Below are 13,822 nucleotides of genomic sequence, written 5' to 3'. Positions count from 1 at the left end.
CTTGGGCATTCTCATGATGATTCCCCATGTTTTTGCAACTTTACAGATCTATTTTTGAGTCAAGCACCCGTGACTACACTTTGGATGTGCGTGAGTCCTTTCTACTACAGATTCCCCACGTTAACCCAGATGTCCGTGTGCCTGTAATGAAAGGAAATATCGAATAAAGCAAATAACGATGAAAACCCGTCTATACTCGGGTTTGGCGCCCAAGTGTTAAGAGGATGCAGACCAGAGAAAGACTTTCGTCTCGTTTACATCAGGGTCCCCCATTTTCAGTTCATAATGAACTCTTTCAGCTGAGTAACAATGTCCATCAAACAGTGTTGAGTGCATATAGCAGAGACACCGTTACAATAGTTTAAACATAATATATTGTATGACGGGCGGCTACGTGGCGTAGTGGGCAATGCGCTCGCCACGAAATGCTGGAGACGCTGGGCTTGCCTGTTCGAGCCCAGCGCTCCACATTTGCTTTCAGTTTAGCTGGTTGTTCATACTAATACACATTGGCCGTATTAGGGGGTGGGAAACTGATGGGTGGGGATCGGGCGTTGTGGACAGCGACTCCTACAGGTCGGTTGGTGCGCCTGCGCAGTAGAATCAGGAAGTGTCGGGGGCAGCGTGAGCCTCCCACGCGTTACTCCTCGCCACTGAGAGATCGAGCTGCGCAGGTGAAAATATGCAACTGCTGTTACCTCAAGTACCGGAGGGGACTTGTGCTATGTATGACTTAGTCCACATTGCAGCCGGCTTGTGGGAGGCAAGAAACAGCGTTCGTGACAGGGGAGGGTTGAATTGGATGATACGAAATTGGGATGGGAGAAAATATAGAAAAATGGGAGAAAAAGTGGATAAAAAAAAAACATAATATATTGTACTTTTTGTACAATTGTAACTTTTAAACATGAACAGTAACACGGATTACTCTCAGACACAGGCGACTGAGGATACTTCCCTGGCTAATAATGACACCGTTTCCTCAACCAGCCAATCGAACCCATTGGGAGTGCGTAAAAATAGAGCGCACAGTGCCACCGGGATGCACCGCGGAGAGGACATTTGGCGTTCTAAAAAATAGATGTAGGTGTGTGCGGATTCATCCATCCGGCGGTGACACCACACAAACACAAGCAGCCGACGCCGTGCCAAGCCTTTGTAGTCCGCCGCTGCACGCTCCGCCGTTTGGCAACAGACGGCACCATCCCAATGGAGAAGGGAGCGGTAGAGGAGGATAACGATGAGGAGGAGGAGGAGGAGGAGGAGGAGGAGGAGGAGGAGGAGGAGGAGGAGGAGGAGGAGGAGGAGGAAGGCGGGGCTGCAGCATCTGCCCGGCAGCACCAGGAAGCTCTCGGCTGATAGCGGGGTATCTTCTGCAGGGTATTAAAAAGTCTTTACAAAGTATTAACATTCTCAATTTAATGCCTTAAAATGTATTTAAAAAAAAGAAGTCTTACATTTCATTTGCACAGGGTTAACATTTTTCTAGCCCGGCTGTCGGGAGATTAAATAATATTAAATACATGAAATGTTTTTGTATTCAAGTCGTTGTTCTTTTGCGGGGCTACATACCGGGAGCTTGGTGCGTCTGGCGAGAGCTCGTATGGAACGTATGATCATTTGAATTGGCAGTTCAGTGTTGCTATAGTATGTGTTTTTTTACTGTATGGCCATGGAATTGCTATTAAATCTTGCTCTAAGAAGTGATATCAAAATGGTCTTAAAAAGTATTCGCAGATTCGCTGTGAAAGGCGGTCATCTCGGGTAACCCTATACCAAATACACTGAAGTGGGTCAAACAAATAATAACCCTCTTGCAGCTGGTTATCGATGGACTCCCATGTGGAGGTCACAGACTGACCTCAAAGCGCTCCTGGTTGTATCGCTTATCACACTCGACCACCAGGGCGGCGCTGTTCCTCCAGCTCGACATGGCTCCAGTATCCCCCGGATGTTTTTTTTTCACTTTAGATATTGTCTGAAGAAGTGCGTTTTTAGTCGATGGCCAGAGGATTGGGTAGATTTCGTCTGTCCTGAATGTGGTGCTTTCAGCCGTCGTGATGGTGGTGGGAAGTTCCTTCCACCATTGTGGAGCGAGGACCGAGACTATTAAGTCCGATTATCAAGTCCTCCTCACAAAGAACGATAGGATAAAAGTAGAAAATTGCCGAAGTGGCCCTTTAAAGTATTCCGGGTCAATATTACAATTTCGTGAGACTTTTTGTTCATTTTAACACCGGGTCACATTGCATTATAACCTACTTCCAGAAACAAAGCAAATCATGAGTCCGATTTAATTTCCCTCATGCCTCCCACCAGTATCTTTAGTAATTGAATTTGACGCCTTTTGAGAGGCAGAGGCTAATTGTTAGGTAACAAGTGGGGACTGGCTACTGTTTGATGGCTGCATTAGCAGCTAGCATTAGCAGCTAGCATTAGCAGCTACCATTAGCCGCTAGCATTAGCAGCTATCATTAGCAGCTATAACCAAGAGATTATCTTTGATTAGCTTGTTATTTAGAATTGAGAACAGCTCGTTATCTAGATTGAATCCCCGTTTGTATTCATAGTGTTCTCGTGACGTGTCAGGCCGTACAATATGGCACACCGCCACAGCTCGTTGGCCACGGTTGTCATTTATTGATAATCACCTGCTGTTTGATTGTAATTCATCTGTTGTTTGCAAGCCAGATGTCTGCAAATTAATACTATGAATATTTCAGATTATAGTGGAGGCCGCGGATGAAGCCAATGTGTTGCAGCTTCTGCCCGACGTAACGTTTCATCCCTGCGGACGTAATTCTCCTCCTCAGTTCGCTTTCTCACAAGGAAGGAAGCGTAAAGTTCTCACTGATGATTCGTTTTTAGATTCAAATGTATCGTCATCATACAGCACAAGTACAGCACAACAGAAATAAGTTTGGCATCCAACCAGAGTGCAAATGCAGGTGATTAAACGGGGTATAGAATATATACATTAGAACAAATTAGTACTGCTAATCAGATGTATGTACAGAGCTGTAGTATTAATATGTACATATGATACAGGTATAAAGACACTATAGTAGTAAGTCATACTGGCCAGCAGCATAACTAATAAGAGTAGGTAAGGGATATGTACAGTATTAGATATAGTATCTACAGATATGTCAAAAGGATTATATGCATTATGCAGCTACAGTATGTACAGACGGAGTCCATTTCTTATGTAATCATCATTGTACTACTATTGCACTTCACTGTTACATTTGCAGTCTGGTTGGATGCCAAACTTGCTTTTGTTGTGCTGTATTATGAAAATACATTTGAATCTAATCTAATTTCATCTAAAATGGACTCTTTAGTAAGATGTCTTCTATCTCTGAACATGTATTTTGGCTGAATGATTATGAAAGACTTCAACTGTGTTTCAGTAAAAGGTACTTTCCGTCACATGGGAGGAAAGATTTTGTATTTATGTAAGTTTATGTAATACATTTTGCAACTATATGTAGTATTCCATGTGGGCTGAGCAGCTTGAGTGCTTGACACAAAAATAAAAATAAATCAAATCAATATGCAATGTATGTTCTCAGATGGAAATAGCACATCCGTCTTGTAGCTGTATGTGTTTTATTTCAATTTATTTATTTATCACCTTCTTGGAGAGATTCGTTTTTTGGGCAATTTCTGAAAGGAAGCAGTTTGCTTTTTATTTACAGTCAGTCAGAGCAGCAACTAAATGGACGTCGGATGTTCAGAGTCCAGACTGAGATCCTGGGTCACATCTTATCCTAACATCATTGTTATGTGTGGGTCTATGTTTGTGCCCTGATCAGGCGCTCCTAATGTGATTCGTCATGTCTAGTTGTAGTTCTCTGTCCTGGTGTTGTAGTCCCTATCGTTCTTTCCCCAGCTGTACCCACTTACAATTAACCCAGGTGTGTCTTGTCTCGTCATCCCCTCATGTATAAGTATTCTGCCTCCCCCTTGGTCTGGTGCTGATCCTGTCTGTGTAGTAGTATGTGTTCTTGTCTGTCGTTACTTTAGTTTATTCTTCATTTCATTCACGGTAATTATTTCATTAAATATTTATTATAAAACGACTTTGACTGCCGTCTCCTTTGTTGTGTTGCATTGACTCGACATTGAGCGTAAGCGAATCACCAGTGAGTATGATACGGTCCAGAGTCCCTGTCCAGTAATGAAGTGATGTAGGCTGGAAGATCGTCAATAATGGCTTCATACAGAAACAGACGCCAGTACAACTCACATCTCTCTACCAGAGAGGACCACCCGACGTTACCATATCGGATACTAGGGGTGTAACGGTACACAAAAAACCACGGTTCGGTACGTACCTCGGTTTTGAAGTCACGGTTCGGTACGGGTTTTCGGTACAGTGGGGGGAAAATGTCTTTCCATGTTCCACTCAGGGGTGATGTAGTGTGCAGTAACTAATTGTACTTGTATATTGAAATGAATAATCAACTTGTAAAAATAAAAAAAAATTATTATAGTAGATTGTGAAATAAAACAGCCCCTGGTGGGCGGTCGTTAGTGGTTAACATACCAATTGTGTTTGTTCTTCAACTTCAACTTCAAATTACTTTATTTTCCTTTCGGAACTTCATTTGTGCAGTGGTTCAAATACAAACATACAGTCACAATACATAGACACTCACTCACCACCAGGGGCGTAGCTGGGGGGGGGTAGCTTAGGATGATTCCAAGGGCCCAGCACTGAGGGGGGGGCCCAAAAAAATTTTTTTTTTTTTTTTTTTTTTTTTTTTACTAGACATCACTCAGGTGTATTATTGATGCTCTCATTGATACTATGTTTGTTTCTGAAGTGTGTGTGTGTGTGTGTGTGTGTGTGTGTGTGTGTGTGTGTGTGTGTGTGTGTGTGTGTGTGTGTGTGTGTGTGTGTGTGCATGTGTGTGTGTGTGTGTGTGAGATATATAGAGAGAGAGGGGGGGCTTTGGTAGACTATTGCATTGGTCCATTCATTGAAGATGAACGCAATGCGACATCCTTTACTAGGCTCACCCACCAACAGTGCAGGTGCTGAACTGCTGATCCGAATGTATAGGTAAAAACCATATTATGCGTTTTCATCAATAAAAAAATTGCCAAAAAAAATTCGCTCGCGCGCTAACGCACGCTCGCATTCACTGGGGGCCTACAAATACATTCTTTCATGGGGCCCAGAATCTGGAGCTACACCCCTGCTCACCACTATAAAAAAAAACACCAGCTTCGTTAAAACTACAGTAAAAAGACCAGTATATAAAAAAACACCAACTACATTAAAACTACAGTACCTAAAGCATGATATATTAAAATCCATGTGGAGCAGTTCTATGTGTATATAAATAATAAACAATAGTAGTACAGATGATGTATGTCCATCAGGTGGAAGGGGGAGTCTATTTTAAGTAGTCCAAAGTCCTTGGGGGGGGGGGGGACTAGGTGTTCAGCAGTCTGATGGAGGTTGGCACGAAGCTACCTAAGCCCCTTTTGTTTAATGATGATGCTCTGTATCGACGGCATTCGTTTGTAATGGGTGTGAAGGGTGTGTGTGTTGTCCTCAACTATTTGGGAGGCCTTTTTAACTGTCCGTTTCTTGTGGATGCTGCTGAGGGGCTCCTGGTCCTTCCCAGTGATCTTGCCGCTGATCCTAACGACCCTGTCGAGAGGTTTCCATTTGATGGCACGCATCACTCCAAACCATGATGTGATGTTAAAGGACATCATCGATTCCACACAGGAGTTGTAGAAAGCCTGCAGGGTTGATGGTCGGACCTGAAGCTTCCTCATCTTCCTGAGGAAGAACAGTCGCTGGATGTTATCTGCGTTGGTCTTGAAGGTGAGCTTATGGTCGATGGTGGTGCCAAGATATTTGTACTCCTCAACGCGCTCTATTTTCTGGCCATTTATCTCCAGAGCCGGGGGAGTTGTGGGGGTCACGCCTGAAGTCCACCAGCAGTTCCTTTGTTTTGCTGGGGTTTAGGTCCAGGAAGTTGTTCTTACACCACTCTGCGAACCTGCTCATTTCTCCAATGGTGCGGTCATTGGAGTTGGTGGTGGCAACGATGACTGTGTCCATCAGAGTATTTGATGAAGAGCATCTCAGGGTCTGAGCTGCTACAGTCGTCGGTGTACAGAGTGAACAGGACTGGTGAGATGACAGTTCCCTGTGGTGCCCCGGTGGATACAGTTCTGTTGGAGCTGTAGTTGCCGTTGAATCTGACGGTCTGGTGTGAGGAAGGAGAGAATGAGCAGTATGAGGTGGAGGTTGACATTCATCCAGAGGAGTTTCTGTCCCATCGGATGAGGTTGCACGGTGTTGAATGCACTTGAGAAGTCCATGAATACCATCCTGACAAAGGACTTGGGCTTCTCCAGCTGTGTGTAGGTGTGATGCAGCAGGGTTATCATTGCATCATCCACACCTCTCTGCTGCTTGTATGCAAACTGGAGTGGGTACGTCTGTGTGCCCACTAACCTCCCCCTGTAGCCGAGGTAGAATGAGCCTTTCAAAGCTCTTCATCACCAGAGATGTTAAAGCTACAGGGCGGTACAGAGCTGAACTAAACCTATGGTCCAGTACTGAAACGGTTCGGTACGGATACGTGTACCTTTACACCCCTATCGGATACAATGATGGGTGTACCATAACTGTCACCAGCGATATATCTAAGGACGGCATGATATACAGGATCCAAAGGCCATAGAGTGGAAACAGCAGCATGTCTATAAACTACGTCTCCATAATCCAAAGCACACAGAGAAATAGCTTTGACGACCTTACATAATTTATTTTATCATAGCCTCCTCTCTTGGGTTGTTTCGAGCCCATGGGAAATTGGAAATAAAAAAGTCTGGAGCTAATGCAATATAGTTGGCACTATGTGAAACAGAATTGGGTTTTATGTTTGAACTCAAAGAAAGAGAGCAAGTGTACATACACACACACACACACGCATGCACACACACGCACACACACACACCGACAGTGGTTCGGGAGAGGTAGAGCAGTCGTCTGGTAATCCGGAGGTTCCCTGTTCAACTCCCACTTCTCCGAGGCAGCCAGACACTTAACCCCGACCCTAACTGCCCCCGATGAGCAGGTTGGCACCTTGCATGGTTGCCTCTGTTGTCCGTGTGTGAACGTGTGAGTGGACGGGTAAAATGTGAGGGACAAATTGTAAAGCGCTTTGGATACAAGTTGCTATATAAATGCACCATTTACCAATTATCATTTACCATTTACACACACACACACACACACACACACACACACACACACACACACACACACACACACACACACACACACACACACACACACACACACACACACACACACACACACACACACACACACACCCACTCAGTCACTCACTCTCTATCTCTCTGGATACCTTCTACACTGTATGCATTAATTACAGTCACAAGAAGAGCACGGAGCAGGAACACAATCTGGGTTTTCATTTTCTACAAAAGATCATAGAACCATGTCAGACCGTTACCAACACCTGCGACCAACAAATTGCCCCTCAGACGCACTCCCCTCACGCATTCTAAAGGAAGTACCTGACCCTGTCCTCCTCACATTACTACCACTACTAAACGCTTGCCTCAGCACTGGATGCGTCCCGGCTGCCTTTAAGCACGCTGTGGTCCAGCCCCGGATAAAGAAGCCCAACCTCGATCCCACTGTCTTCGCCAATTTTAGACCCATCTCACAACTACCATTTTTATCAAAAATCCTGGAGCGCATAGTCTACATACAGTTACAATCATTCCTTGAACACAACAACATCCATGACAAATTCCAATCTGGCTTTAAACCACGACACAGCACTGAAACGGCCCTCCTCCGTGTCTTAAATGACCTGATTACAGCTGCTGATGCAGGAAACTCATCCCTACTATTACTCCTTGACCTCTCAGCCGCCTTTGACACGGTAGACCACCACATCCTTATAGCTCGCCTCGAGCATTACGTAGGCCTGAGTAATAGGACCTTCTCTGTCCAACTCGGTGATCTCACTTCCTCTGTGGCCCCCCTCACCTGCGGGGTGCCCCAAGGCTCGATATTGGGTCCCACTCTCTTCCTCCTATACATACTCCCCCTAGGCCAGATCTTGGCAAAACACAACATCTCATTCCACTGCTTCGCTGATGACGTGCAGGTTTACCTCCCCTTAAAGCCCACCCAAGGGAAGACATCAATAGAACCACTGCTTGACTGCCTGGCAGAAATCAAGTGCTGGATGTCCGAAAACTCCCTGACATTGAACGAAGGGAAAACCGAGGTCATTGTTTTTAATAGTGCCCCCCCGCCCCCCCTCATTGACGCACTTGGTCCCCTGGGCCCAAACCTCTCCACCTCTGTCAGGAACCTCGGGGTCATCTTCGACAGTAATTTTAAATTCGATAGACAGGTCAGCGCCGTAGTGAAAAACAGCTTTTATCACTTTAGACTCCTGGCGAAGACAAAGGCATACCTCTCCCAAAGTAACCTAGAGACGGTGATACATGCCTTTGTCACCACCCGCCTCGACTACTGCAATGCTCTGTACACTGGCATTGACAAGTCGCTCCTCCGCCGCCTACAACTGGTGCAGAACGCAGCCGTGCGCCTCCTCACACTCGTGCGCCCAGTTTTGGCCTCGCTCCACTGGCTGCCTATTAGCTTCAGGATCGATTTTAAATTAGCACTAAATGTTTTTAAATCATTAAATGGCACGGCTCCCTCCTATCTGTCCGAGCTCCTGCACCGCCACACCCCCCACCGATCCCTCAGATCAGCTGACCAGATGCTATTGGTGGTACCCAGAACCAGGCTCAAAACTAGGGGAGACAGAGCTTTCTCCACCACAGTGCCTAGACTGTGGAACAGCCTCCCCCTCAGCGTACGGACTGCCCAGACCGTACAGGCTTTTAAATCACTCTTGAAAACCTACCTGTTCTCCTTGGCCTTCCCCCCCACTTAACCACCACTAGACCCCTGGCCCTTCTATCCTCTTTTTTTTACTGTGTCCTACCAGTTTTTATTACTTTCATTGCTTTATTATGTTTTTAATCCTATATCTTGCACCATATTGTTTGTTTTGTTGCTTTCATTGCTTTGCTATGTTTTTCTTCTTTCTTTTAATCTTATACCTTGCCTCACACTAATTTGTTTTTATCAACCTGCTTGTGAAGCACTTTGGTGTCAGCTGCCGCTGCCTGGAAATGTGCTATACAAATAAAACTGACTTGACTTGACTTGACATCTATCCAAGAGTTCTGCCTCTGAAATCAGCAAGGCTCCAATGGTTCCCTATACTACACAGAATAAACCTCATTATGCCAGACAACAAACTGAATCACTGGAGGCTTAAAACAGTTGCCATAAAAAATCTAATTTCATCACTTTTGTCCCGAATCATATGTCCTCGTTGCAATAAATTAATGAATTAAATTAAAATGACAGTTCCACATTACATTGTGTCTGCTTTTCCTTGTTATTATACATCTAGATTAGGACTAGAATATGTGTCAGTTTGAAGATAGATGGAGAGGAGAGGAAAGCTCACCTTCAGTAGCTGGTAGAGATGGAGAGGAGAGGAGAGGAGAGGAGAGGAGAGGAGAGGAGAGGAGAGGAGAGGAGAGGAGAGGAGAGGAGAGGAGAGGAGAGGAGAGGAGAGGAGAGGAGAGGAGAGGAGAGGGAGAGAACTGAACTCACCTTCAGTAGCTGGTAGAGAGGAAAGGAGAGGGGAGAAGAGAAGAGAATAGAATAGAAGAGAAGAGAAGAGAAGAGAAGAGAAGAGAAGAGAAGAGAAGAGAAGAGAAGAGAAGAGAAGAGAAGAGAAGAGAAGAGAAGAGAAGAGAAGAGAAGAGAAGAGAAGAGAAGAGAAGAGAAGAGAAGAGAAGAGAAGAGAAGAGAAGAGAAGAGAAGAGAAGAGAAGAGAGAGAGAAGAGAAGAGAAGAGAAGAGAAGAGAAGAGAAGAGAAGAGAAGAGAAGAGAAGAGAAGAGAAGAGAAGAAAGAGAAGAGAAGAGAAGAGAAGAGAAGAGGAGAGGAGAGGAGAGGAGAGGAGAGGAGAGGAGAGGAGAGGAGAACTCACCTTCAGTAGCTGGTAGATCTAGATAATCTAATTGTTTGTGTCTAATTTGTATATATGCTCTCTCTCTCTCTCTATCTATATATAATGAACACATACAGTACAGTATATAATGCTTCTAAAGTTCTCACTGCAATGTTTAAATACGTTGTAGGTTAAAAATGATGCTCCTTATTCTCACATGTATAGTATGTACCCCAACACTTAATTGTTGACCCATCTTGACAATCACAGTATTCATTTCAGTGATTAGTTAAACAATATTTCTATTTAGGTACAGGGAGGAGAAATGGAAAAAGAAAAGCGGTCACCCTCTCTAGACAGGAATTGTATAATGAAGTGGTCCTCTCTCTCTCTCTCTCTCTCTCTCTCTCTCTCTCTCTCTCTCTCATCTCTCTCTCTCTCTCTCTCTCTCTCTCTCTCTTAACCGTCGGTAGTGTGATAGTACTCTCTCTCTGCACTCATGACTGTACTGCTCCCTATGACAACAGTCTGATAGTAAAGTACGCTGATGATAGTACGGTCATTGGGCGTATCAACTCAAAAGACGAGTCACTTCACAGATCGGAGGTGCAGAACCTAGTTAGGTGGAGTCGTGAGACCAATAACCTCAACCTGAATGCTTCCAAAACTAAGGAGCTAGTCATCGATTTTAGAAATAAAAATAATTGTATTTGGTGCGTTACTAGTCAGGTTATGGAAGTGCTGTTATGGAATGCATTACGCACTTTGATTATATGCACTTTGTGCCTCTATGCATTATGCACTTTACTATGATATGCACTTTAGGGGATGTTGATCTTAACCTTAGCATAATGTACTTTTATACTGTCTGTGTTTTTCTAACCGTCCATGTTTTTTTTTGGTAACTGTTTCTGCTCTGTTCCTGTATTGCTCTGTACCTGTATTCCAATGTGGATTTGTCCATACTGTACATGGCAAATACATATCTGACTCTGACGTCTCTGGCCCGCGTGATGTTGTGCTTTCCTCTTGTCAAGTAAGCGCAGACACATTAAAATATGCTATGCAATTATAATGTAGGAAAACTATTACCTGTACATTGTATATTACTATTGCACTTTACTGTTACATTTGCACTTACATTTGGTTGGATGCCAAACTTATTTTTTGTTGTACTGTACTTGTGCTGTATGATGACAAATACATTTGAATCTAATATAATAAACTGGACTTTTGAAGACGTTTTTCCATTGGGTTTATCTTATCGGGAGTGAGCACAGGGAGAACATGCAAACTCCACACAGAAAGGCCCGGGAGATACCCCTACCTGGGTAACTGGTAACATGGCCACCTGGTCCCCAAGCGGGAATCGAACCCGTGACCTTCTGGCTGTGAGGCGACAGTGTTAACCACTAAACCACTGTGCCGTGCCGCCTTGTACACCTGTACATATTAATACTGAGCAATAGAAAAGTTGGCACCCACAATCGTTCAAAACTTAAAAATACATAATTAGCTGTAATTAACACATACTGTTTTTGATAGAAGTTTGATGGAAAATAAATACAAATTAAATATATATATACAATCAACACCGGCCAACTTTAATGTTGATATGTTCAACAACTGGGATTTTCTTTAGAATCCGGTATTTTGGCCAATTTTCCTGAGGGCTTACAGAGCCATGGCCTCGCCTCATAGCTGTTTATCCAATGTAGATCATCAACAGGTCACTGTGTCCTTGCTTACAATAACAGTCTCTCCTACCTTCACCTTCCTCTTTGGGGTATTTCCTAGTTTAATTCTGGCTGAAAATAGGATGGCCTCTCTTGTTCACAGAGGAAGAGACAGACAGCCAAGTCCCACCACTTTGAGGCTCCTCGCTCAAAAACTTTTCCACAACTACTACATCTTTACGAGACACGAAAAGAGCTGAATCGTCTGCATAAAGAGAAAGGTCAGCGGAACGGGCAGCCTTCAAGTCATTAATATATTATAATAATAAAGAGTGGCCCTAGAACACTCCATTGGGAGTGACCCCACAACTTATAGAAGCTTTGGAAAATGTTCAATTGAGTGATTATTGGCCGTCTGTGTCGTTCCCGATCATTCCAGAGAGGTACGAATCGACCCATCGAGTGGCCATCTTGCTGAACCCTGCGGCCTTGAGCTCAAACAGCAGGATAACAAGATGTACAGCGTCAAAGGACTTTTTGAAGATCTAACATGACCGCTCCACAGAATCTGCCTGCATCAACCTTCTTTCTGATGGGGTCCTCTATGAGGGGCTAGTCACGATGAGGAGCATGTTCAGCCATACAGTAGACTTACCCCCCCCCCCCCCCCCCAGATTTGTCTTTGCATTTTTGACAGTGAATAACACCATGCTAAAAATGAACAGACATGAAAAACTGCCACTGAGCGCGTTCAGCACCTTCTTGAGATCACGTGTACAAAAAAATCTAAGGAAATGAATAAAAGGAAGATGATTAAACAGAAGGTCTTGTAGATACAGTACTGAATTCTGCCAATTCTGTGAACTCCCTTCCTTTTTTACTTGACATGGAATGTGATTTTCAAATAATATGCTGTGACTCAATATGTATGTATTTATCTGTTAATTATCGGTCCCTCTATGTCTATCTCTTCTCTCTATCTCTCTGTCTCTTGCTATGTTTTTCTCGATTCAATTCAATTAAATGTATCTCACTCTCGCTCTCTGTCTCTCTCTCTCTCTTTGTCTCTCTCGGTCCCTCTATGTCGGTGGTTCTCAAACTACGGGTCGCAACCCAAATTGGGGTCGCGGGTAGGCGAATTTTACTTGCGCATCGGCAAGAAAAAAAAATAATAATAATAATCTATTTTTTTTTATGTTCTGGCAACATATGGCAACAAATCTGTATTGATAACATAGTGCTGTAATAAAATGTTCTAATAAATATGCATGATGAAGTTCAACAACGTGCGCTTTTATTTTGATGTTCCTTAATTCCACGTTGAAATGATGTGATACATTAAGTCCTAAATAAAATGGGGTCATGGTATGAAAAGGTTTGAGAACCCCTGCTCTATGTCTATCTCCGTCTCTTTATCTATCTATGTCTTCCTCTCAATAACATTTCTCTCTATCTCTCTCTCTCTTTCTCTCTCTCTATCTCACTTTCTCTCTATCTGTCTCTCTATGTCTATCTCTCTCTCGTTCTCTCTCTGTCTTTCTCTGTGTCTCTCTCTCTCTGTCCCTCTGTCGCTCTCTCTCTCTGCCGCTACCTCCCTCTCTGTCCCTCTCTCTCTGTCCCTCTCTGTCCCTCTCTCTCTGTCCCTCTATGTCTCTCTCTGTCCCTCTGTCGCTCTCTCTCTCTGCCGCTACCTCCCTATCTGTCCCTCTATGTCTCTCTCTCTCTGTCTCTCTCTGTCCCTCTGTCTCTCTCTCTCTGTCTCTACCTCCCTCTCTGTCCCTCTCTCTCTGTCCCTCTATGTCTCTCTCTCTGTCCCTCTATGTCTCTCCCCCCGTCTCGATCGCATCACCCTCCTTATAGAGAGGACCAGCCCCGGCCTCGCTGAGACAGGCGGGTACCACTACCTTCCCTCGCTCGATGGAGGGATTGATGAAACGGCCTCCACTATAGGCGGTGTAATACACTCTGCTGCATCCCTTAGGTACCGGACAGGTGTATTATCTAAACCCCGTTACCTGATTGTACTTCAGTTCATTCAGCCTCTTAAGGATTGTATTCTCTGTTACTGAAAGGAAAATGTGTCGGCT

The sequence above is a fragment of the Notolepis coatsorum genome, assembly GCF_963971535.1.
Source record: "Notolepis coatsorum genome assembly, chromosome: 18".
NCBI classification, from domain to species: Eukaryota; Metazoa; Chordata; class Actinopteri; order Aulopiformes; family Paralepididae; genus Notolepis; species Notolepis coatsorum.
This window is presented reverse-complemented; position numbering follows the sequence as displayed.